General features: G+C 38.0%; 1 protein-coding gene across 1 annotated transcript in view; it reads right to left on the reverse strand.

Annotated features, from left to right (window-relative positions):
- The window catches only part of cntn5 (contactin 5), a 137,365-nt gene that overhangs the window by 104,587 nt on the left and 5,192 nt on the right, over window positions 1-27,586 (reverse strand).

Here is a 27,586-nt window from a genome sequence, read left to right on the forward strand (position 1 = left end):
AAGAGAAGCTTGCGGAGTCACCAGGGCCTGTATATCTTGTTATTTATAAAACATACTGTATGTGGTGCAAAAGCAGTATTACTATTCAAAACATCTTTTATTTTAAATAATTAATTTAACATAGCCTATGTTGCTGTTTATGTATGTTGCTGGTTTAATGGTACTACACACACTTAATTACCTGCAGTCCATCACAGCTCTTAAAATACGTTACACACACACACACACACATTTTCTCATGTTCAGAGTATCAAACTGGCACATGTATGCTCCAAACACAGTGTGAATAGCTTGTTGCAGTCTAAAGAATGTGTTGCTGCTGTGAATAATAATAAATACATGAATTCAATAATCATCTACATAAGCATTTCAACACAAGGTGTCCCAAAAATAATGAACAAGGTGGAGCACCTGCATAGCAGAATGGCCTTGAGTTTGAGTTTTTTTCTGTTTCAAGACACTTCTATACCATACATACAGTCCTCAAATCGCCATTCCTCTTCGAAAGTTTCTAGTTAGTTTAACCTGTGGTTAGATTTGTTCCACCAGAGAATTGAAGTTGTTTTTGTTTCTTTGTTTACCCGCATTTTAATAAACCTTGCACATTGCATACTAGTTAAACCAGGCCTTTTACTGGGAGGGAATGACACATATACTGTAAGTAGGGCTTCAACTAACGATTATTTTAAAGGTCCCACGGCATGAAAATGTCACTTTATGAGGTTTTTTAACATTAATATGAGTTCCTCCAGCCTGCCTATGGTCCTCCAGTGGCTAGAAATGGTGATAGGTGTAAACCGAGCCCTGGGTATCCTGCTCTGCCTTTGAGAAAATGAAAGCTCAGATGGGCCGATCTGGAATCTGCTCCTTATGAGGTCATAAGGAGCAAGGTTACCTCCCCTTTCTCTGCTTTGCCCGCCCAGAGAATTTGGCCTGCCCATTAGAAAGAGAGACATCATGGCTTTCAAACAAGCAAAGTGGCAGTTGGTCAAGGCCACACCCCACCCTCCACCTTGCCCCCCTCTCTCCTCCTCAATAGCTACAGACACAGCAATGGCACACCCTAAGAAAGCTCATTGTGGGACTGGCTCTAATGGCTGTAAATCTGCACCAAGGCTGAATTTCGGGAAAGAGATTTCAGATACAGTATTAGGGGACCACTAAGGCCTATATAAAAGAGACTTCAGATACAGTATTAGGGGACCACTAAGGTCTATATAAAAGAGACTTCAGATACAGTATTAGGGGACCACTAAGGTCTATATAAAAAGAGACTTCAGATACAGTATTAGGGGACCACTAAGGTCTATATAAAAGAGACTTCAGATACAGTATTAGGGGACCACTAAGGCCTATATAAAAGAGACTTCAGATACAGTATTAGGGGACCACTAAGGTCTATATAAAAGAGACTTCAGATACAGTATTAGGGGACCACTAAGGCCTATATAAAAGAGACTTCAGATACAGTATTAGGGGACCACTAAGGCCTATATAAAAGAGACTTCAGATACAGTATTAGGGGACCACTAAGGCCTATATAAAAGAGACTTCAGATACAGTATTAGGGGACCACTAAGGTCTATATAAAAGAGACTTCAGATACAGTATTAGGGGACCACTAAGGTCTATATAAAAGAGACTTCAGATACAGTATTAGGGGACCACTAAGGTCTATATAAAAGAGATTTCAGATACAGTATTAGGGGACCACTAAGGCCTATATAAAAGAGACTTCAGATACAGTATTAGGGGACCACTAAGGTCTATATAAAAGAGACTTCAGATACAGTATTAGGGGACCACTAAGGTCTATATAAAAGAGACTTCAGATACAGTATTAGGGGACCACTAACGGTTTATATAAAAGAGATTTCAGATACAGTATTAGGGGACCACTAAGGCCTATATAAAAGAGACTTCAGATACAGTATTAGGGGACCACTAAGGTCTATATAAAAGAGACTTCAGATACAGTATTAGGGGACCACTAAGGCCTATATAAAAGAGACTTCAGATACAGTATTAGGGGACCACTAAGGTCTATATAAAAGAGACTTTAGATACAGTATTAGGGGACCACTAAGGCCTATATAAAAGAGACTTCAGATACAGTATTAGGGGACCACTAAGGCCTATATAAAAGAGACTTCAGATACAGTATTAGGGGACCACTAAGGTCTATATAAAAGAGACTTCAGATACAGTATTAGGGGACCACTAAGGCCTATATAAAAGCATCCAAAGAACACCATGTCATGGGACCTTTAATTGACGATAAATCTGTAGATTATTTTCTCGATTAATCGATTAGGTGATTGGTCTATAAAATGTCAGAAAATGGTGAAAAATGTGTAAAAGTGAAGAAACTAAAACATATTCACATTTAAGAATCTGGAATCAGAGAATGTTTTACCTTTTTTTAATAAAAGAAATGACTCAAACCGATTCATCAATTATGAAAATAATTGCCGATTCATTTAATAGTTGACAACTTATTGATTCATCTTTGCAGCTCTATACATAAGGTTACTGTTTGTTTCTGTCTTGGGGTCTTGAGCACCAACAAGAAATGTTTCAACAATACTGAAAGAAATGTAAATATACTGTAAATGCATCACTCGATTTATTCCAAAACGAAATGATTTATACTGCTATAATGTTCAATAGCACCTTTATAATTCAGCATCAAAGCCTGACCACCGAAACTAAAACACTGATATTCAGGCAAAAATTACGTGTAAAACACTGCTCTCTGGACTTGTGGATTTATATTTGCAAACAATGCTAATGTTGCTGATGTATAAAGAGAGTAAGATGTGCTGAGCTTGTTATTCTTTGTTGTGCCATTCATCTCCACTCAAAGAGCAGTAGCTCTCCATGCATCTGATATTTTCTGTCTCTTTGTCAACATGTTTGGATGTATGCTCCCTCTCTCTTTCCTTATCTCGCTAACAGGCTCTCTCATCTTCATTGGAGTTGCCTGTCATTCAGATCATTAATGCGGTGGCACAGACAGCTCTGAGGGCTGAGGGAAGCATGTCCAGATCCACCAGGAGTCGGCTCACATTCATCATTTATGCCTCCTCGTCTTTGCCTTACCTCATTCGCTCCCTATCCTCCCAGAATGCACCAGCAGTGCTACTACAATTAGTTACTTAGCAATTAGGGCTGTTATTTAGAAACAGAACGAAAGAAAAACAGAATTAAACAGAGAGAGAGAGAGAGAGAGAGAGAGAGAGAGAGAGAGAGAGAGAAAGAGAGAAACCCAATTATCCATTTCCATCATTGTAATATAAGCTGTTTTTGCTGTCTTTTGTACGTTGTTCGCTATATGTACTCTGCTACTCTCATCTGCAAGTTATAATCCTTTTCTCTACAGCTGGAAAACACTTAACAAACACCGTCGTTTTCACTCTCTTTGTTCACCAATGCAAAGAATTAAATAGCTGAAGGTCTGCTGTCTAGACAGCTGTCTGGCCAGGCTGGTAAAAACTATTCTCCTTTTTGGAAAATGTTTGCATCCTCGTTCACCGCACTGTGACCTTCCACATCAAAATAAAACAGACCGTAGCAGTGTGATAGAACACGAGCCAAAGCCTATTGCATGCATTAAAACACACACACAAGGCACCTCAGGAAAGGTGTCCCTTCTTTTCAGCACTGTTTGACTATGGCTGCATAGGTCAGTTTGTTGTCAAACAAGCCCCTGGGTACACGTTGGACTGAACAACTTCCACATCAGCTCTGCGTTGCAAACTGGCGTCAAAAGCACATCTCTTCCTACAGAAATCCAGCAGCAGCTCCTTTGTTTTTATCATCTCTGGCCTGCAGTGTGTTTTTGCAGAACATTAGACAAAGTTCTTCTAATAACATGTTCACATCAAACCCACATAAAACTCCAAATTCTGCATGTTTGGCTTGGTTCATTTTAGAAAGTAAGCCAATACTATATATATATATATTCAACCTTGGGTCCTACCAAAACCACACATTCATTGTCTTTTTCAAGTCAGACTGTGTTCCAAAAATATTGCAGGACACAATTCCAAAAGGCTAAACTTCAAGTGATGAAAATTAATGTTGTGTACATATGACATATGTCATTTTGGAAAAGCTGACATAACAAAATGGATTGAGTGGCAGGTGCACTTTTGACAGATTTGAAATTACATTTCAAAAAAGTTTATATTGCATTATAATATATATTTTTGGTAAAAATTATTGACACATGTATGTGTTCACCATTTTAATGTTGCAGCTAGTGAATGTGGAGCGGACTGTAATTTATTTAATATATTACTTTACGGGGTCGATATTTGGCAGTTTGCAGATTATCTGTATCAGTGTTTTATTTGACAGATAACCAATAAAGTTAATTAATTAAAAGGTGTGCTACTTTGGCTCAACTACAGCTCTGTTAGCAGTCTGCAATGCCTGCAAACAAATTGTTAGCACGTTAAAACTTCAGGAAGCTATTTTGGGGGGTTTCATTCATATGTTTTTGACGGTGCATTATGTTTAAAATTTCAGTTTTATTAAATAATTGCCTAAAGCATTTAAACAAACTTTTGTGTTGGAGTTTGTAACATTCCAAATTGTTAATTTTGACTAAAAGATTTTCATTTTTACTGTACAGTAAATGCATATCGGTTCCAAATATCGATTCCATTAATTACTTATAATCGGTATTGGTATTGGCCTTGAAAAACATAGTTTGATGTTTTGTCTTACAAAAAGCGGTGCACCAAGCTTAAATGTTTCATTGCTGACACTAGAGCTGCAAAGATTGATCAGGTAGTTGTCAACTATTAAATTAAACGGGAACTATTTTGATAATCCACCAATTGTTTAAATCTGTTTTTAATAATAAATGATTCCAACTTGTTAAATGTGAATATGTTCTAGTTTCTTCACTCCTCTGTTACAGTCAACTGAATATCTTTGAGTTGTGGACAAAACAAGACATTTTAGGACGTCATCTTGGGCTACCAAAATATGAACACCACACAAGGGTTAAAGTTGCAAAGGTGTCAAAACACATCGTATTGCAAATGCACATTAGATGTAAAGTATAAGTCATGATTACAGTAATGTGGAAACAAAATGTTGAGCGAAGATGCATTATCTTGAAAATACTACTTCTTTAGTTACCTGTGAGTTACAGTAACTGAGGTTTGAGAAGTGAATCTCGCTTGTCTACTGTCAAGTTTTTATCGGAGAGCATGTGTCCCTTGTGTATATCAAATAAAGTTGGTCTGCACTCAGACAATGTAAAGTTCACCCTCCTTGACTGCTCAGTGTCTCACAGAACTCTGCCAGACATGTCCTTTGTGGTCTCAGCTTTCACTTTCCAGTCAACCATATACTTTATACGGGAGAAATAAATGGTAGAATCGTTTTGTGATTCACAAGAGACTAATTTATGCAAGGCGTATAGGCATAGAGTCAATTAGGTAGCCTACGAGACATGACATAAATGACAGGAAATGACAAGCAAAGCATAAACATGGCCTAACTGTAAGAGACATTTTGGTTAATGTTTTTTTGGTTGTGTGTTTTGAACCTCCTGCCAGTTGGGGCAGTCGTTTTTTCCAATTGTCTTTGTATTGAAACCCCTGCAAATTTCGTCATTGATTGCTAAAACTAAAACAAAGAGGCTATCAATCAGCAACTGTGGTGGCATTTCTTTTTATAGGCAAATGGGTCACTACAATAACAAATACACAATCCACCACTTCTACAGACAATTATTCTAATTTGAATATCCTTCAAAACAGCGCACCTCATAGTACCCTGCAACTGTTCCAGGTATGTGCTATATTATGTACATTAGGGCGCTGTAGAGCTGGATTCTGCCACAGTTCTGTCCATTGATCACAGCCCAGCCAGATGGACATTAATGAGGGAGGTCGCAGGGTGCACTGACGGTTCTGAATGCTACTTTAATCTCATGCCTGTGTTTGCGCAGGGCTTGTTACACATGAAACAAAAGCAGACTTGGTTTCCCAGGGTGAGGTTAGACACAAGTCACAAACATCGCCTGATAACCACAGTATCTCTATTCTCATCGGCCGCTTGTAGAAGTATTATTGTGTAATTTCAAGACAATACAAGACAGCGACATAGTAGTGAGCTTCTGACAGCCTTGTTAAAATTGTATGAATGATCTGATCACTGCATTGTGAGCCTGTATTATTGTACTGTTATTGTATATGTTCCATGTTTGTCAGCACTGACATTTCGGGTATTATTGGGGAAATTCACCAACTTGTTATGGATTATTTAACAACTAGGCTGTCTCTCTATTGAAAGATGTCATGGATCTAACCTTTTTATTTTTCTACCAAAGGTGTAAGAGCAACAAAGGTTGAGTGATAAAGGCAAGCGGAGGCCAGGATGACAATTGTATTACCAAGATATACCCAGATCTAATAATAATAATGTAATAATCGTTTGCACACGTATCGTATATCTCACCTTTAAACATTTTAATTAGCATACATCTTGTGCATCAAGAAAGGTGAGTCGATCTTAGAATGAGACCAGGAATGTAATCCGTGCCATTGTAGTAGAGTACACGCACAACGAGTCTCAAATACCACTTGAGCATTAAAAACTTAAATAAATATCCTTTTCAAAGTACATTTAGAACAGATGAAAAATGTGCGATTAATCGCGAGTTAACTAGGACACTCACACAAGTAAGTATTTGAATCAGTTGACAGCCCTGGTATTTATATGAAATACATGAAGTAAATGATAAAAAAGGGATAACATGTTAGCTTTTGGTTTTCTTACAAATACTAGATGCAAGCGCTTACACCAACCATGTAATTTGTGCTAATGACAATAATAAGTGGTAGAGGCAGTAGTGATTACAGTAGTGGTAATGATAGTAATAGCACAGTTTTAATAGCATCTCTAATGGAACCAATAGCAGCAGCGCAAGAACCTAGCAGTACCAGAAGCAAACATCTTTCTCCTCAGTAACCATTTGAATATAATCATCCTAAAAAATATGTGTAAGAGGCAGTGAGTGAATGCCACTTCACTGCTCTCTGTGATACTTATCTCTGCTGTGCTTGCTCATTGATTGTGGATATTGTGACACGAACACTTGAAGACAGAATGTGTACATTACAGATATTTTGTACAAATCCCCATTAGCAATTGCTCTACTAATATGAATATCAGACTTAGTTTTTGTGTAGAACTAATGCATTGTATTATTGTAAATATTTGAAACAGCATAGCTAATTAGTTCTACAATTTTGTACATACACAGAAGCACCACATGCCAGTGTGCCAGAGTTCATTTGAAGAGCCCCCCCGCAAGCATACCTTGACCTACTTCAAAGCTTGGTTGACACTTGGTCCTGGACAATACAGGGTCTCTCCATCCCCTCACATATACTTTCATCTGTAAATGTTAAGGAAATTGTGCATGTCATCATGCATAAAACTAGAGCTGGTGAGGATTTACCCTTTAAGTTACTATGCCAACTCCAGGCCTGAGTAGATCTGTCCCTCCATGGCTCTACAGTAGTGTGAACAAAAGCAGCAACATGTTAGTGTAAAGCACACAAAGTTAAGGCTTTTGTCTATATCAAAGATACAAGCATGATAGGGAGCTTGATGTGAATAATATATACAACCATTTCAAAATGGTGATTACTAGGGGGGTTGAAATTAATCATTGCATCGATGCATCGCGATGCCGACCTGGACGATTCTGCACCGATGCAGTGACATACGATAATCGATAATTGCCTTATGATGTCACTTGTTGATTTTCCGGTCACTGCTTTTTTTTAAATTTATGCCTGTCTGCTGTCTTCTGTGTTCAGACTCGACTACATTCAGGAAGTGTCTTTTTTAAGAGCAGATACAATAAAAAGGGGAATTCATATATATCTGACTGCTTGGATTTGTTGATGAAAACCATGTATAGCAATATATAATATTGAGGAGGTGACGCATCGTGGTATCGAATCGATTCGCTGACAGGATAATCGTAATCGAATCGTGGGACCAGTGAAGATTCACAGCCCTAGTGATTAATCACAATTATAAGTTATTGTGGCAGGTTAGTTTCTGTGTAATTAGAAGTAATTCATAAAATATTAGGATTTTTTTTGCGTGGTTGTGTGGGGGTTTATTGTTATCATATTGTAAACGCCTTGGAACTAGTTTGATATTGAATAAACATTAAACAACAAGGACAGTATTTTAAGAAAAGCGTATGTCTAAATGGGTTTCAGCAACAGTCAAGCTGCACAACTAAACAATCTGTTTTACACGTTGTCCTATCTACTCAAGTGTTTCTCAGAAAAAAATAAACTTTGCATTTTAACAAAATAAACGTTTTTGAATGTGTAGTTTAAAGACAGCAAACATTGCTGGAGCCATTTTTGTATTCCAGCCTATACAAGCGACTAGGATGAGTCTCGTTACACACACTGGAGGTTTTAATCCGAGTGCAAGGGGATGAAGTTAAAACGTGATAATGCGGGGGGGATTACTCTCGCAGTTTCACTCCTTTTGACCAAAACAAGCTCTTTGTTAAATGAACATAATTTCTAGATTAGCCTTTAGCTAAGTCGTGTTAAAGCCATAGCAAACTCTTAAAAACAACTAATGGGATGAGTAGCAGTAGATGAGTAACTTAAATTGAGCTCTTCACTCCCTCAGCAAATACCAATGGAGCTACACAGTAGCAAGAAGTTAGCAGATTAAGAAGGGGCTCAAATAGAATGAAAGCTAGTATGCAACTTTATCCTTTAAGGCAAGTTGTGTATCATTTGTCTCACTATCAACCCCCTCAGTTGGTTGAGTTCCCATTCCTTCACTTGTCTATTTAGAAATGGCACATAGCCCGGGGATGAGGTAAACAGCATATATAAAGCCATCAAAGGCGTTGTGGAAGCAGCTGGTGAACGCAGCCAAATCTATGAGCAACGTCAGTGTTCATATTGTTTTAGAACGGGTCCTGTCTGCTGCACACATTTACAAATTCTGGTGCTCTATTGTCTTTTCCCCATTGTTCCAGAAGCTGTGGCCAGTAGACTTCTTGACTGGGCCCATATCAGAAACACCAGGAAATTAAATGCAAATAAAATCATTGAAAAGCCAATTTCAGGCAAACAGTGGGAAATGAAATTAATTTGCTGCATTATTTATTTGTTGAAAAAAGCTTACATAGATTAACAAGATTTTTTTTTATTTTTCCATCATCTCAACATTCTGACAATGTCTGACTGGGGTCAAGCTTATCAATAAAATATCCCACTATCTCCACGTAAACTACGTTCATTATTTTTTTTAAATCACACCCAAAGCGTTCCAACTTCACCGCCCACAGCTATTAAAACATGCCTACACTACTCAAAACTGCATTCGGACCAGAAAGACCTGCATTAATTAATGCAAACCTCTACCATAGAGCATGCAGTACATTCTGAAAGCAAAATCTGAAGAGAATTCTCTGCAACTGCCTTGTACAGTACACTAAGCAGCGTAACGGGAGTGACTCATTAAACATTTAATGTCATGTTTATGTACAGTACATGTTTCTATTCTTAGAACTAGTTCATTGTGTGTGTGAATAAGGAATGAAAGAAATGGTTTTCCTTCAATGAAGAGAGAAAACGTCGAAACCAGATTGTAGGAAAGTTGTTCAGCAATGTAAAGTAAAAAGGTTCAGTAAAAGTGTAGTAAAAAATTAGTTAGTATGTTCTCTGCCAATGTTTTCTCTTTTCAATAAGTAATCAAGTGCCATTCCTTAAGAGCTCGAAGAATGTGGACTAATAAAAATAAATGAATTACAAACATTCATCTTTGAAAAGCATTACGCTTCTTTCGTTTTAAAAACATTTTAGACAAAATAAAAAAATAAAAATGTGGATGTGGCCAAAGTGGTTAGTGGTTTATTTTCCACTGAGAAAACACAAGGCACAAGGAAGATCTGTAGCAGTTCAGGGTTTTGCCAAATAATTTATTATAATTACCGCAAAGTTCAAAATGCTGAAAACTTGAAATCATCAAAGCAAGGTGTCAACAAGTGTAACGTGAAGAAAATAGACTTCAGTTAATTTCCTGCTACCTCTGATATGACTCGGATATGCATAATGATAATGGCATGCCTGTGGATGTCTGCATCTAGGCCTACACCACACATACGCACCCAGAAAATCTCTATTTTGCCTGAGGAAATCCAGAGGAAATCTAGAGGATACAGCATGGACTTGTTTGTGCAACAGAAAACTAGGCTGGAACAGTTCTATAGGTTTATTTCATTACCACGTAAACATCTTGGGGTCGGGGATATGCTGTGTTGGCATAGGACATTCACCAATTAAAAGAGACGTTTAAAGATAGACGATTAAATGTGTGCCCCAAATTGACTTTTTATTAATGGATTATAACAGACTATTACTTTTACTATTTTTACTGATTATTAAGTGGCACAAGCTACATTTCATTTACTGACCACTGAAAGGGTACACACACTTTTCAAACGTGTTTTTGTATTATTGCAATCCACAGCTTAATAAACTGAATATGAATAGTCTGTCCTTGAAAAGCAGAGTCAGAATGTAGTAATGTCATTTACAGGCAAATCCTGGAGCTGCTTCATGGACAGTGAATAATGACACAACTCCTGGGACAGGACGACAGCACCCATGGTGATTTTACTGGGACACGGGGACATTTTCTGAATCACAGCTGAAAGCCCTACATTCAAATAAAACTCATTTGGATGCAATATTTAAGACGAAAATCCTCTGAGCCCACAGCATCATTCATTAATTCAGTTTCACTGGATCAGCTCCAAAAAGGTCACCTGATGACATCATGATTCAAGTCTTGATGCTCGGCTTTACAGCTTAAGGAGGCACTGTGCTGAATTTGCTGTTCAAAATATTCTGAAAAGCATAATCTTTGTTCAGTTTCGGGTGAAATTTCTCTTCAAGAATAGTCTTTATTGTCATTGTACATGTTCACTGAAATTGGAACATTTACAAGTATTCTTGTTAAGTGGTATCAAGTAGCCAATCATTTACACCCTATTCAGTCTCAGTTACAGGCTGACATTGATGAGAAAGATAACACCATCCTGCATCCGGACTAACAAGAGCAACATGAATGTTCCTGATGAGTGTGTTATTGATGAGGTTTACAGGCATACAATCTATGAATGGAACAATAGTGGCATTCAGCATTCCCAAGAGAGATGACATCTTCCCATTTAAAGCCTTTTTTGTTATTCATAACAACTCTTCAATGAGTGTGAAGACAGGCCTTATAACAGACCCTTATAACAATCCAACTCCAGGGATGATTATTAAAAAAGGGTCATTGATGGTTATCCAAATTGGTAATGAAAATCTAATTGAGGTAAATACTTTGTTAATTAGTTGGTCTTTAGGAAATTTGCAATGTTATAACCATCAGGGCTATGTCCTTAAGCCTCAGTGAGATGCTTTCAATTGGTGTATTTATTCAGGCTGTTCTCATGAACCATTCGTACATAGCTACGAAAAGTAATACAGAGTAATTGGTATGTTTTCCACGTATTTATTACTGTATGCAGCACATTGACTGCCGCTGTATTAAAGCACAAAGATCCATGTAGGGAGGAGGTCGGGGTGGGTCCTGAAACACAGGGTTTCCAAGCGCTGGAGCGGAGTTTGTGTCCCGGAAGAAGTTAAGACTTTTACACAGGAAACCAGTGTTTGTGACCCGGGAGTACGACTTAAGGGGACCGGTGTTTTAACCCAAACCACAATCTTTCTTCTAATCTTAACTAGTCATTTTGGTGAATAAACTTAACTGTGGTCGCATCAGGACAGTCACCTTTTGTCGGTTAACTGCAACGGCCGTAACCTCACATGCCCTATACCCGGCTCACAGTCACCTTTTGACTGCTAAATTTAACTGTAAAGACATCATTTTGTATGAAATCACACAAATGGTTGTGCAACAGTTATCGTACGATATCACACAAACCTGTTCATGAGAATGCTTTTTGATTCATTGCTGTTTTTGATGCTTTATCATCCATTCAGCTGGAAAGGATGACTAGAAGTTTGGTTCAAATCAGGCCCCAAAACCTTGTATATAGTCTAAACTGGACGATTGCTGCCACTGTTTGTAACAAAGACATTTAAGTCTATTTTTGGTAGCCTTGCAATAAATCATCACAACATGAAAACTACAAATCTTCAGCCTGAACATTGTCTCTCATACACCCTCAGACTATTTAGTGTGTATTAGTACAGAGCCACCGCCATCTCCCACACAGAGACAACTTTGTTCTGCCCACGCTTCACTGGTACACATTCACACAGAATGGCCAGTGTAGATAACAAATAAAATGTGATTGTCACACAACATAGGAGGAATTCCTGGAGATGAGTGTATATTTTCAAACTCTGGTTTCATATGTGACGTTCAGCTGACTGCTACACTTGAGTCAAACGGTGTGTGAATGTTCAGAAACTATTCATTATCTGAACAGTTTATCCGTCTCTATCTCGATCGTCAATAGTAACATCCCAGAAACTACTGACCCGATATTGACAAAACTTGCCTGAGTGACGTGTCGTATTCTTAAGAACCAGCATTTCACAAAATTACAATGATTTGCCTAAAGGGCCCTGCAGCAAATAAGGGAAATCATATCTCCCGTCGCGTTTGACATACCATCATGGATTTTTTGTAGAGATGCGAATCATCACGAGAAAATGTTCCCGTACTGACACAACCAATTGTGTTTTTCCAGATTTAAGAAACAAAGTGGATGTTGCCATTATTGCTGGTTGACAGCATATTTGTCAGTCTCTTGTTTTATGTTAGAGGGACATCAAAGATTCAAGTCATGATAATTTAGACTCGCCATTTGGCACCAACTTGTTCATGTTCATAAAAAGTGCTATGCCATTGTGCCACTCGAACTGAGGTCAAAGAGAATTCATGACATTACAGAAATATAACTTCTTCATATCGGAGAATTAAGCTCCCATGATCACTGATGACACCTTTGATAGATTCTTTGAATAAGGCTATGATTAATACGCTGTGATAAAGCAGCTCAGACAAAGCCATTTTGTACAGTGCCTTATCCTGACTTCAGCGGGGCTCCCAACACACAATTATCTCTTCTGTACGTTTTGTTCATCCTTTTTACTACCTAGTATAGCTGTATCAAGTCTCTTGCTACCACTTTTCACCCCTCAATGGTTTTAATTGTCCCGATGACCTCAATCAAAAGACAATTACTAAAGAGAAGAGCAGCACAGGCACTTATTGTGTTCAACACGCGATAGAGCAAACCTGAATGGAGCTAGCACCATTCACAGTGGTAAAATTACATGATCAGCCAGTGATGGCTTTCGTGACAAAGAAGGGAGCATGAAGTATGTGCCTGAAATGCTTATGTTTCCTTAGAGAAGACTGAATATGAGAACTTGACACAGCTGACACTTCAAAGCCCGATGAGCAAGGTGCTACTGTTTGAAGTGGCACACATACAAGAAGTTATGTGGAGGAATTCAGGGCAAGCCGAAATGAGTTGGAAAATAGGTTAAGAGGGACTGCAAGCATACACTCCTCTCTTATTAAGTAACTGAAACTCATTTTTTGAAAATTCTCTTAACATTACCTTGCAGTCCGCCAATTATTGATTGTGCCAAATGTCAGTAGTAAAATGAGGCATATTCCATTAACCTAAATCATCATGACATGACTAGTCTGAGGTTGTTAAAATCCATCACTGTTTGTTACAAGAATCAATGCAGGGATGCACACTGAGGCTGCATGGCGAAATGACAGTCATTTCCCGGACTGAGGGAGGAGTAAGTCGCAAAGGTGTTCATCATCTCTGCAGCTGTCGGGGATTACAGGAAGGAAAAACTGTTATTTTGTGTATTTATGAAGAGATGGCCAAATCCATGTCACAACGAAATGAAAAAAACATAAAATAGTTGTTGGAAATGCTGGGTAATATATTTAAGTGAGCAAAGTTGAACTGAAATGAATAGCTTATATGATATGATATAATATCATTATGCATCGCAAAAACTGCATTCCTAGTCAGTTAGACACATTTTAAAATGTCACTTTTAAATGTCACCTGTGTTGTCGTCATACCAGTACATTCACAGTCATCTCTGCCATCTAGTCTTATGAGAACACTCAAACTATTTGTAACTGGCCAAACAAATAAAATCCTAAAAAAATAAGCAAGTGATTTATTCTTACTGATGCACCCTATTACCGTTTTTCCACTCACCTCTCTCTCCCAAACAATGTACTGTATTATTTTCTTCAAACAACCAGGATGTCAAGTCATTCTAACTTTGGATTCACTGCAGAGGCCACTTAGGGAATTGCACAGACGTGAGCTAGAGATGGTTGCCAGGGGAGCACACACCATCATGAAGCCTGTTAAAGGTTGAAAAGTGCCATTAAAAAAAATGATGTATCTAGCCATTTCACCATGGCTCATAAATCCAAGTGTTGTCTTCAAAATATAAGGAAACGTAAGCTGGTGACATTTTTTTTATGTATAGTAAACGTAGATATACTGTACATGCTTATGTTTATGAACATATGAGGCTATAGGGCCAAAACCATTAAGCCAGAAAATGCATGATCCCAAACCTATTGGGCTACTCACAGTACACCACAGGTTTGTGTGCATACACAGTGAAAGTCTTTCCTAATAATAAAGCATGTGAGGTCAAAACTAATAATAATAGTAACATTTGTAATAATCCTATGATTTAAAACAATTAAGCAACAAAACACACTGTCTAGAGAAATTGATAACAATAAGTAATACCACACCATGCCAATGTACAAGTATAAAGCTCATTTTCAAAACTATAAAGCTCGGACAGTTTTGATGTCAACACAGTCAGTTTAACAATTTTTTTGTCGCTTTACATCTTTCCAGCACATTTGACATTATAGGCTACTGCTCTGGATATGAAATGTGATATTTAAGCAAGTAAGTGGATCTAGTCTTTATTTCTACTCAAAGTGCATTTACAAAAGAAATTCTGAAACCAATCAATATGCCTTAGATGAAAGGTTTCTTTGAAACCGACTGTGGCTGAGTAATGCTGGCACACCCAACCCACTCCATTGTGTTTTGCAAGGGCAACATTGTGCCTTTTACAAAATGATTTCCATTTTAAAAGCAAGCATTAGATAACAGCATTGCTCTGTTATTGTAGAGATCTGTAATTAAAAGAAATTGATTTTTTTGCTGCTATAGTTTAAAATCTGAACAACTGGTCAGCACTCATTTTTTACAATATTGGACACAAACAAGTTCACTAAAGATTTCTGCCAAAGCATTTAGTTGTAGAACTGACTAACCAAGTGGTGTTTCTTTCACTAGGAAACCATCTGTAGTCAAGGCTAAACAGTATTGACACCATCTTGCAGACAGCACACCAGACATCAGTCCTGATTTTCATCTTACACAATTAAAGTTAATTAGCTACACTTGATAAAAAAAAGTTGTATGGATCTATATTTCAATGAAAGCAGACACTACATGACATGCTGTTTATTTACCCTCTTATAATATTCCAATATGCATTTTCACATTCTAATGTCTGTTTCTTTTTTACTATTTGAATATATATTCAAATTTAGAATATTCGTTGACACCGCCGCTGTGTCTGGAGATTAGCGCCGCTCACGATTGTGATTGGTTTAAAGAAATGCAAACCACCCAGTGTTTTTTTCTCCTATCCCAGAATGCATATGTGGTGTATAGCCAGACTTTACTCCCCAGCGCTGTGGAGATAGGTCTGCCAATGAGAGACATTAACCATGCATTGACAGTTCGCTAAAGCACTGATTCCCATCCTGGGGGTCCCGACCCCCACTAGGGGTCGCCAAGCTTCAAGGAGGGTTGCAAGTAGTGATGGTCAAATGAAGCTTCGTGAACCACTGTCTTTATTTTCTGAGCTCACTAGATGGCGCTCTCTGTTCAAAGAAAGGTTAAAGGAATGGCAATTCAGTGTGTTTTCAACCCTTTGTTTGAACTTGAGCAGAGCGCTCTATCTGGAAGTAAGACAGTGGTACAAACATAATGCCGTTCGACCAAGCTCACTTAGCAACATGGCCGTTCTTGATTTTAACAGTTGTGAGATTTTTTTTAAATACACAGTTCATCTCAGCCTTGCATTCATTTCTTTGAAGAAAAACTAAATGAAAGTTATTTTTAAAGTTGGGATTATTATGAAAACAAGCTTTATACCCAGAGCCTTCCCTCTCTGCGAAAAGAAACAACAACCAAAGAGCACTGGCCAAAAATAGAACAATGGCAAGGCGTCAGGTAGAAGAAAACACTGAATTTGTCAATAAAGAAGCCTATAGTATTATATGTATGATTGTTAAAAATACAAAATACATAACATATAATTCAGATAATTGTATTAAAAATAAGAGGAAAACGCATCTCGAATGCAATATTCCTAAGACATAATCTGCTCAAAATTCATCCAAATCGCTTGTTTTACACAAAATTTCAACGGTTATTGCATTATTTGCCCTATTTGGGTTAATTGTACAGCTTATCAGTTGTTCTATACAACTACTGTTATGCATCGAATACAGTAATACAGTAATTTAGTCAGGGGTTGTCAGTTTATTCAATGAAAGAAAAAGGGGTCAAGTAAAAAGGTTGGGAACAACTGCGCTAGAGAGAACAACAGAGAGATGTGAGAGAGACGACAGCATGGAGCATGAAGCAACTGACCTGCTGCCCTCTGCCTACACACTGTGTCTGAGACCATTTTCCATGGTCCGTCTAAGATTATTAAAATCAAGTACCGTTCCAGGCTCACCAATGAGCACCTGCACGTGTGCATGATAATGGCACTACCTCCATTCCAACCAAGTTTCAAACTACTGGCAGGGCAGTCACAGGCCCATGCAATGCAATTTAGACATTATGAGGTTCTGACATTTGCTGGGAGGAAATTTTAGTAACTGGACCATTTTTTTAATTTTAATTGAATTCCCCCCTGCTATAGCAACACAAGAAGTCCAGTAAAAGTGGCACCTGAGGAAAAGCCATGTCGTTACACAAAAGGATAACTGCAGCTGAAGACCTATCTTGTTCTATTTAGCTTGTTTTTTTTTCAATGTTTGAATGAATTGAATTGATTTTAATTGCTCCTGAATGTTTTATGTTAAGGCCTTTAAATTGCCTTTTTGCTCAGTGTGCTATATAGAAAAACCTGCCTTGACTTGCCTAGACCTGGACAGAAACATCTGCCCTCTCTGCCCTTTTTCTGACCAATAGATGACCCTCGTTAACCGATCATTAACCGTTAACGGACAAGCAGCCAACTGAGTCCCAGCTCACCGGTCTGGGAGAGTTAGCAGCTTTCCCAGTCCCAAAGTCTCCACCGCATCAATTAGTTCAGCTGCGAGGTTGTCAGCCGTGTGTCTGCCTGGCACACTTCGTGTTAGTAGGACAGCTGATTTCACCTGCCAGTCCTCATCGATATAGTGGCATGGAATTGTCAATAGCTCTCTCCGATGTGAGCGTCTTCTAGCAGTCGGTCATGAGAGCCACAAACTTTGCAGAAAGAAAGAGCTTAAAGGGGTGGTTCAGAATTTTGGACATAGGACCTCATTTCCAAGTTAGCCAGTGTGTTATTTATCAGTGGAGAACGTTTTCAACACTTTTCATCCAGTCCTTCCAGTTGCAGAGTTCGCAGGTGCTAGGCTAGCGCAAGTCAACAGTATCTGCTAGCCTGCCACTCTTACCCACTCCACAATACACCTGAGGCAAATAAATTATAACGCCAGACTATCGATGTAAATGTCTGTGTTGATAGAATAATGTTAGAAATATTATATATTTGATAGAAATAAAACTACCCTGCAATCGCATTGCAATAGTTATACTTTGTTCCCTGTAGTTGGTAGCACCGGCAGCGGCGGAGTGATATTACCTAGGCTATGGAGGAAGCCAGTTAATAACTGATAAATAACACACTGGCTAACTTGGAAATGAGGTCCTATGTCCAAAATTCTGAACCACCCCTTTAAAACACAACTTGCTAGCCGCGGCGCTCTCCAAGGTTTGTGTGTGTTTCAGAGTAAGAGACAGAGAAGGTGGAGTATTGCATACAATGTTTCTGTAGGCATAAGTTATAATAAGCTTTCTCTGAGCACTGCTGTCACATTTTGACCCGCCCGCCTAGGCATGAGTTGATATGATAACCTTCAGCAAAAATATCACGGTTTCACAGTGTATTGCTGTATTGCAATTACAGCTTTAAAATGTATTATTTAAAAAAAATACATTTTTTATTCCATTGAACATAATTTATTTTATTTTTAAACACACTGCACACTGGCAGGGAGAAAGATTTCTAAACTGCACATTCTGTCCTTATGTCCACTCATGAAAAAAACAGCTCATACCTTAGGAACGGTATGACAGAAAATGTTGACTTATATGATATGACTTTTTCAAACCCCGGTATAACTTGAAAACGGTAACTGGCCCATGCCTACGCCTGCCTAAACCTGTGATATTTTCTAGTAAGCTGACCCAAACAGGCCCGACCTGCACTCTGAATTGTATTCAAGAAATAGATTGTACAGCCTATTTTTCTTTTCCCATGCAACAAACTTTTTTGAATTACTTTTTTTATATTTGTAAAGGTATATGTAGTGAGTATAGCTTTACTGTTTGAGAGAGTGAGAGACATAGAGAGAGAGAGTGTGTGTGTGAGAGAGAGAGAAACAGAGAGAGACAGTGTGTGTGTGTGTGTGTGTGTGTGTGTGTGTGTGTGTGTGTGTGTGTGTGTGTGTGTGTGTGTGTGTGTGTGTGTGTGTGTGTGAGAGAGCGAGAGAGAGAGAGAGAGAGAGAGAGAGCAGCGGTTGTTGAGCGAGCTAGAGAGTGAATGAAGAGATAGGTAGCCATGCTAAGCAGTAGTCAGAGGAATATACGCTATTTTCTGATTGTTTCGCAGCAGTTTTTTTTCTAAAGCACAAATAATCACACCCACGCCTGCATGGGAAAGTGCCACATTGTCAGATTATGAGTTAACGCAGAGCTTCATCCTGTCTGTGCATGGGTCAGACTTGTGCAGCAATGTGAGAGGCTGAGGGGCAAAGTGGCGTTTGGGAATGAGAACTGGCTGCACGCTGTTATTGGCTGGGGGTTAGACACCCACTGATGGCCCAAAAGACCACGCCCTAAAACTTCCTGCACACAGCAAAATAAGAAAAAGAGATTGGCATGGGGTACTTTCCATAAAATCATCTCTCAGTGCAAATCAAACAGCTATTAGGCTAACTGAAATAAAACCATGCCAATCTCTAGGTATGGTGAAGGCTATGTGATGATGTGGGGCTATTATAATTCCAAAGGCCAAGGGAACTTTATCAGGATGCATAGTATCCTGGATCCATGTAATAACTGGCCTTTAAAAATAAATATCTGCCTGCCTCTATGGGAATTTAACATAGGGGGAATATACTTATGCCCCCTGTATTTTAAGGAAGAACATTTATTTATTTACAATACATTATTCATTTACAAAGAAAACTGGTGTCCTTAAAGATTGGATTTTTCCTCATTTTTTAAATTAAGGCATTAAGATCAATTTCCAAAAGATGATTTTTTTATTCCTCTTTTTAGTCAACTTTAGCATGGGTGTCCTAATTTTTTCACATGACTGTACAGACACCACCACACACTTCTAGTGGGTCATAAGTAACGATTGAGAGGATTGACTTTTTCTATACATTGTTTTTAAGGAAATCCCTGCATATTATACTTTTAACTGATTAATCGGTCAGAAATGAATTGTCGGTTAATGGTTAAACGGTTAATTATTAACATCCCTAGCATGAGTCCATCTAAAGTGGCCTTATTTCTTTTGATATATTATTTTACTAGATTACCATTTGTGACACAGCAAAAACTGATTGTAGAGTGGCAACTGCACTGGAAGACCTTCATGGCTGTAAATGGCATGTTAACCTCCAGCAACAGCCTGATTTCCCACACCTGAGCTTAATCAAGGAGCCACCTTTGCTCCGGTTCATTGGATCTAATGAGCAGCTGGTGATTTGTTGGGATACGCTTTACTTTGCATGTTCAAATTTGAGAAATGATCTTAGGTTGCTCTTTGATAATTCATTTATATTTTTTTGTTTTTCATGATTTTGTTTTATTTTAATTAATCTACATTTCTGGCCATTCATTTGATAAATTGTAATTGTTTGCCATCCCTTTCCAAGATCAGTCTCATATCATCCTTTTTAATCACTGTGTTTAAATCAGCCCTTTTAATTCCCCAATAAATCAAAATAAGAACTCAGTCAGAGATGTATATACAATTTGATCTGAACTTTCCAAAATTAATTTTAACCCTTTCTTAGTCTAATAGAAAGATGTTGCCAGGTAAATGTTCTCCATTTAAACTCTGTTTTCCCGAAAATAACTCTCTGTGCATGCTCACCCATTTGAGTTAAGTCAAAGACAAGGATGCACCACTCGCTCTTCTATTGTTTGTCATTCCAACACCGTTATTTCCCATTTTTTTGGGATCAATAAAAATCTATCTATCTATCTATCTATCTATCTATCTATCTATCTATCTATCTATCTATCTATCATTCATGAACACTGCCTCCCACTTCTCCGAATGGTGCATCTTCCTGAGGAATCTTCGGACATGTTATATTTACTAGTTTCAGGAAGATAAACAGAAGGCTTGTCTTACGTTTATTTTTTCTAATAGCAGGATATTGTGATAAAACTCTGCTTCAGTGTAAAAATAAAGCTGTTTAAGCTGTGGGTTAAAGTTTGCTATTATGTAGTGTATTTTTATTTTGGATACAGTGTTGACAAATTATTTGTTCTACTGTAAAGTTTTGAAAAAAGTCATTATCAGTATCTAGCTATGCTAAAATTGATAGACGCAGACCGAAAAATAGACATGGCGGTTGGGAGCTGGGCAACGCAACAACAAGCTGTTGGAGTTAACGGCTGACCCACTGTGATGTTAGTATGCTGTTAATAGAAACTACAACATTAACACACTTCCTGCACCTGCTTCACACAGTAAAAGCCAGACTCATTCCTAACACCACATGCATGGCTATAGTTGTTCTAAACATCAGATGCTACATCTCGTTAATGGTAAGTATTTGTTGGTTCGTTTGTTCTGTGGTAAAAAAAAAAGTAAAGAACTAACACTGCACCAACTCTTGCTAATGTTTAACACATGCTGTGTTACCCAAGAGTTTCCACATATACCATCCATAATAAGGACAATAAGGTACTGTAATAGGGCAGCTGACCCTTCAAATAAGAAAATAATAATAATCAGCACCCTAAGAAACTGCTGAAAAACACCAGAGCCTACATATTGCCCTGAATCCTTAAATTAGCCAACTCAGCAGGTTAAAGCTGTTATAAACAATCAAAGTTGTCTGGAGTGGAACAGTTTACACAGCTGAAGGCTCCAAAAGATTAAAGCAGTCTTGAACTAAACCATGTCAGATTACATTTCAAGTTCAATTATGTATTCATTCATAATAAGCATTACAGCTGGTAGTAGCGTGTCATCTCAAAAGCACAACTCAAAACAATCGGGGGATGGTCGGCTGTAGATAATCATTGATGGCCCAGTGGCACCCAACAGCATGTCGGGGTCCTAATCCTTCAAAGAGGTGACTTACCCTTCTGTAACAGTTCTGTTTTTTTCCAAGTCTCCTATCAGATGAAGGAGGGCAGACAAGTAATGCAATATGGTGAATTTACTGGCTCTAAAATGGCTTGCGGGGCTACATCTGTCCGTGCTCAATAAATTGCTACGCCCAATTTGTAGATTATGCAATGTAGCCTGATATAAATTACATTTTGCAGTTGCACAATCGTTGTAATTAAAATGAAACACATTTAGAATATGACACCTAAGTCAGCAAGGCACAACCCCTAAAAAAAGACCTAAAATCTAAATTTCTTTCCTTGGAGAATATATATGAATTAATCAATTCCTTCTTTAAAACAATTACAAAATGTTGCGTAGCTAAAGGCAGTGGCTGGCACACACTAAATAACCCATCAACCCAGAAATATCCTACGTAATATATCTCTGTGTTGGGCGCTTAACCTTCTTTTAACTTTTGCATTGAAAAGAGGCTGTCTTTGCACAAACATATTCAAAGCCTCATACTGTATACATCACATTTACATACAGAATATTCCAAGCATCTACTTTACATCTTACCACACACAGTTTTGCAGAATCATAAGGTTGGCCTTCATAGGCTCCTGGAGATCCACACACATCCCAGTGTTGAGCACTTGAAGCTTAGCGCTTGAATTTGTCTTTATTCACAGGAAACTAAATAACACAGGTCCTGCGTGTCTCACTAGTATTGTGTGAGCTCTGCCAAAAATTGAGCTTTAATGAGTATGTGATCTGGCACATGATGGGACTGTCTCAAGGCTCTTTGTTGGATCTCTACAGCTCAGGTTAGTAATTAATACACCCACTTGTGCATGGTGTTACACTGTCAGCATCAAAAGGACTGGCTACTTAAAATGAATTCATCTGAATCCAACAAACAATCTCAATATCAATGTTGTTTTATTCTGTTAAGTCGTATAAGGACTAGCATTAACTGGATGTATAAGGATGGATAAAAAACAAAGGGGAAAAAACAATAATAACAATAATAATGATAGAAGATTGGCCAGCTGAGATGCAAAACTAAATGGTCATGACTAATTTAAAGAAAATCACAGCTATCAGTGACTTTACACCTTCTGGTAACAGCAAGTTTGAATAACAAATGAAACCATAACTTATCACATAGCAACACAGTCAGCTATTCACGTGAGCCACGTAAATTTTAAACTATCTGCTGGAGATGCTTCTTAGCGGAATGTCCTCACCCAGAAAACGGTCGTAGAGGTTGACTGTGCAAGCAGCTTATACCGATCCATATTTATGTTTGTCGTTAGGCTGCGACAACTAGTGGCCATTGTAGTTATCAAGGGTAAAAAGGAGGGAAGGTGGTTGGGGTGGTTGGGGTGGTTAAATGAAGGGTCAAACAAACACAGGACTTTCACCAAGGAGGCTGGTGTTCGTATCCCGTTTAAAAGCAACGGTCACATTTTTAAATAACCGACTTTGTTACTGCCCAAGTGCATGACATAGTTACGTCCGTGACTAATTTTAAGCCAATCCCCTAAAACTGTAACTGTTGCGTTAAATTGAACGCTCACGTGACTCAAACTGCCACAGCGGTCACGTGTTACAAACGGCCACAATGCAGCATAATGCATAATGTTTCACGATGTTAAATGAACAGTCATATATGTCGTTTTGGAAGTCCTTGGCAATCGACCCAGTGTATCGTTTAGGTTTGAGGACGAATTTTCCTCTCCTGTATGTTACAGAATCTTACAATATATCTGAATATGACATGTTTCCCTCTGTAGCGATGCTATATGCTCCCACTTATCAAGTCTTTAACAAAATCCATTTAACAATGAGATAGCAGAGGTATACAAACTGAAATATCCCCTGATGGCATACTGAAGGCAAAGAGAAAAAGTGAAGGCACAGATGTTTTTTTAAAAGTCCTTGCTTGGTGGTAGAATCTCTGTGAATTAGCAAAAATGCTTTTATTCCTGATTCAAATGAATATTTCTTAATTATGTTGATATCGGACTGAATGCAGGAAATTAAGGTAAGAAGCAGAGATGCACACTGAGTGACAGGTTGGAAAGAGGAAACCGACCATTACATTTATTGTGAGGTAAAGCTCAAATCTAACATAGCCATAATTTTACCTGATTTCTCCTCCTCAAATCAAAAGGGCACAAGTTGCTATGGTAATTATAGTAAAGTAACGTATAGTGGCAAAGGTGCTTTTGGAAAATCCTGCAATCTCCTGTCATCCTCGAAAAATTGCTTTCATAGAATTGTGATAGTGTTGTGACGGGAATCAGTATTGTAAACGTGCCATCACTTTTTAAGAGTCACGGCTGAAAAGTAGAGCACCACAGCCACTCATGTAGCCGTGAGTTTCTGTGTTACACACTCATCCCCAGTACAATTATGGACAGTCCCATGGCACATTTGCGGCAACGGCAATGATATATAGAGCTAATTAATTCTCCATTTATTTGAATGTGATCTCCACTGTCTGGCTCCCTAAGTGATCAAGTGCCTTCATCTCTTCTATGGAGAATACAGTGAAGATGTTGCTGGCTAACATTAGCAATGGAATTGGAGGTTTCCATTTTGCATCATTTTTTACATCTATGATCATTTATTGTAATGAAAAAATTATAGATAGTTGTTAAGGTAAATGTGATGATGATGATGCACCAATAAAATGTGATTAATGCAAATAGAAATCTTTATCTTAAACTATAAGATTCAAAAATGTGTTTCAGTCATTCAAACTGCATTAGACAAAAACATTTGGCTGATTATATTAGATAAAAAGACAACATAATCAATATGGCTGATAACTCTTCTTCTGGCTGTTTTTACAGCAGCTTACTTTAAATCATCTATTAAAACAGTACAGTATGTAGCCAAAGCATAGAGTTTGTGTGTGTGAATGAATAAATGAAAGTTAATTAAAGTTGAAAGACTAATTAAACTAACAGATACATACACCACCATACTCTGCAGCAGATGTTTTAAGTAGCTGATTAACTACAAACCTCCAGTTGTTGACCAATTGGAAGCTGCTTATCAAAAGGCTCAGATGAGAATTCAGCGAGTCATTTGAATAATTTAAAAAGCTAACGTTACATTATTAAATGAAAGTTGTTGTTTTTACAACAGACTATGGCCTAAATGTTTTCTGTTATTTTGATAGTGTAAAGCTGTGTTTCGCTATTTCAATTTATCTGCTACCAATATTGTTGCTGTCACATCTCCCATTAATCTTCCATTATGTTAACTATTAGGTTACATTTACTGATCTACCGGACTGCTGGAAAATTAAGACAGTTTAGCAGCCTCTCAGCCGTTGCTCACAGGTTGCTCGTCTTATTTTTTTTATTAAGGGCTAATCATTGTGAGAGATGTTACAAGGAAGGGTGAACTTTCACTTGTAAATTAAAATGTCAACCATGTGAAGAAACAGCTGTGCATATTGAAATAAACACCAGAGCTACCTTGAAATGCAAAACAATAATTTAAAATCTGAGAAATACCATCACAGCACAAAGCAATGTTTTTGTAATATTATTCTGTTTTTTTTTTGAGGATCACTGCAGCCATGATGCTACCCACAGCAAGCTGACAGCTGATAAGGAAACTGTGTCAAATCAAACCTCAGCATTCCCCACACAATAGTAGCTTTGAATAAATGCTTCATTGGGCAGCTTTCTTTTCTTTATTTCCTGTAAAATGTGTAAGTGCTTCCATCTTATCTCAATGACTAATGAAGTTTCACATCATGCTAATATCTGGAGGACATTTTACTGGTTTTAAGTCCTACATTTGTAAAAGCAGGTATTCTATTTACTGACATATTCCTGTAGAATATGATGCCGTTTTTTGTATAATATTGCCAGTTCACACATGGGTCATTCACTTTCTGTACAGTCAATCTATCAGATTTTCATCAGAAAGTCACTGGTAGAAAACATAAAAGCACTAAACATCAACCATTATCTAGCCTATTCATATGAGTGCCGTTATGTCATGGCATTATAGAACGATATTGAGGAAATTATTCTACATCTCCCACACTTTAGTAGAATAAATCCAGTGTTTGTCACACGCCGATGAACACGGAGGTACTGCACAAGCACAGCTAAGCACAGCAGCCCTGTTAGTTGTATTCTGACAGATACCACCATACACATTTCATCTCTCGGGAGAAAGGAGGCATGAGAGTGGAACGTAGCAACTCATGAGTCTGCAGGATGCATGACTTAGTACTGTAAGAAAGGTTACCCTAAAACAATCCTCCTCCTATTAATGTACAGCACAGTATCTCTGCTTTCTTTTAAAAAAATGCCCACTAGGTTGCAAAAGATGCCCCTTTGCATCTTCATCATGATGATAGTGGACACTAAGAAGGCATTGACTAAAAAATAAATATCTGATCATTATTGAGTGGTATTTTGACCTGCGGGGTTACTTTTATGGATTCAAAAACTGGTTTGGTTCAGTCTGTCACATGAGCCAAACTACTAGCTTCCACACTTACAATCTAACACGAACATATAACACAAAGAGATCATTGTTAAGATAGGTGAAAAGGAATATCCCGATAAAACATATGAATCATGCAGCAACACAGGGTTTAGGATCTAATAAATATAATGTGCAAGGATGTTGCATGTTCTTTGTTTTAGGACATGCTTTTACAAGAAGCTGAGATGCCATTTCACATTAACGAGCTGGCAAAGAGGATTGTTAACCAACAGGGCCTAAAGACATTTTTTATTAGGGTTAAAGATCAAAATGTAACAAGGTAATTACACATAATCAGGTATAATAACAAATTAGGTGAAAAAATTCATTGATCTCTCGAGGTTCCTTTGATTTCTGTCGACACTGCTGATGCTGGCCCAGAGTTACTCTGTTATGTCTTTGGAGGTTTGACTTATTAAGATACCACAGACATAGAAAAAGACTTGTTAAGAAAGGTTTGGGCTCCAATGAATTTTAAGTGGGTAAAAAAAAAAAAAAAACACCCCCAACTTATTCTTTAGGGGATAAATGCCCTGTCTGAGGTAATGAGAAACAGAATTAAATGTAGAGTACAAAAGAGACTGGGAGTGAGATGCTCTCTCATGCTATTGCTGGGTTTTCCCTACCATAATAAGGCTGAGCTGCAGCACCCAAGCCATTTTGGGCACCACCTAAGCTGAATAAATGTGAGCATCAAAACTAACTAAATGACTTTTCTCAATTCTAATGACTGTAAGTTGGTCCGCAGTGGACTTCTTTAACAAGTTTGGTCTTTAAGTTTTTTGAGTGTAATTTATGTTTTCTCTGCTCTAGCTTTTCCAACGTTTTAGACACAGATACAGTGCCATACACTGTCTGCCACACACAGAATTGTTTACTAGCGAAAACATAATCAAAACATGTCATAAAACGAATCATATTGTTTGACTCCTTGAACCTGAAGGTCAGAAGTGCATCAGTAATTTCAGCTAATCTTTCATTTTTTACTATCAGCATGATGCAGATATCGCCTGAGACTCTGTGTTTGACTCCCCTGAAACCGCATAGCCCGTTTTACACCTTCATCTCACTAATCTGTCTAAAGCATGAGATTGTTAGACGTTCATAAGATTACAAAAATCTAAGGGTGTTGTGCTTCATCATGGCCCTGGAAGATAAGGCCCTTTACTGTCACATAAAATCAGGAGCTGCCTACTGAAAAACACTCCCACATCCCCAGGCTATTCCCTACCATCACCATCATCACTACTCTCTCCACACCATCTCCAAACACTTGGTGTTCACTTCACTGACAAACTAGTTCCAAAGACAAATCAAACCTACTTCAGTCCCACATTTTAACACGA

The sequence above is a fragment of the Perca fluviatilis genome, chromosome 2, assembly GCF_010015445.1.
Source record: "Perca fluviatilis chromosome 2, GENO_Pfluv_1.0, whole genome shotgun sequence".
Classification (NCBI taxonomy): domain Eukaryota; kingdom Metazoa; phylum Chordata; class Actinopteri; order Perciformes; family Percidae; genus Perca; species Perca fluviatilis.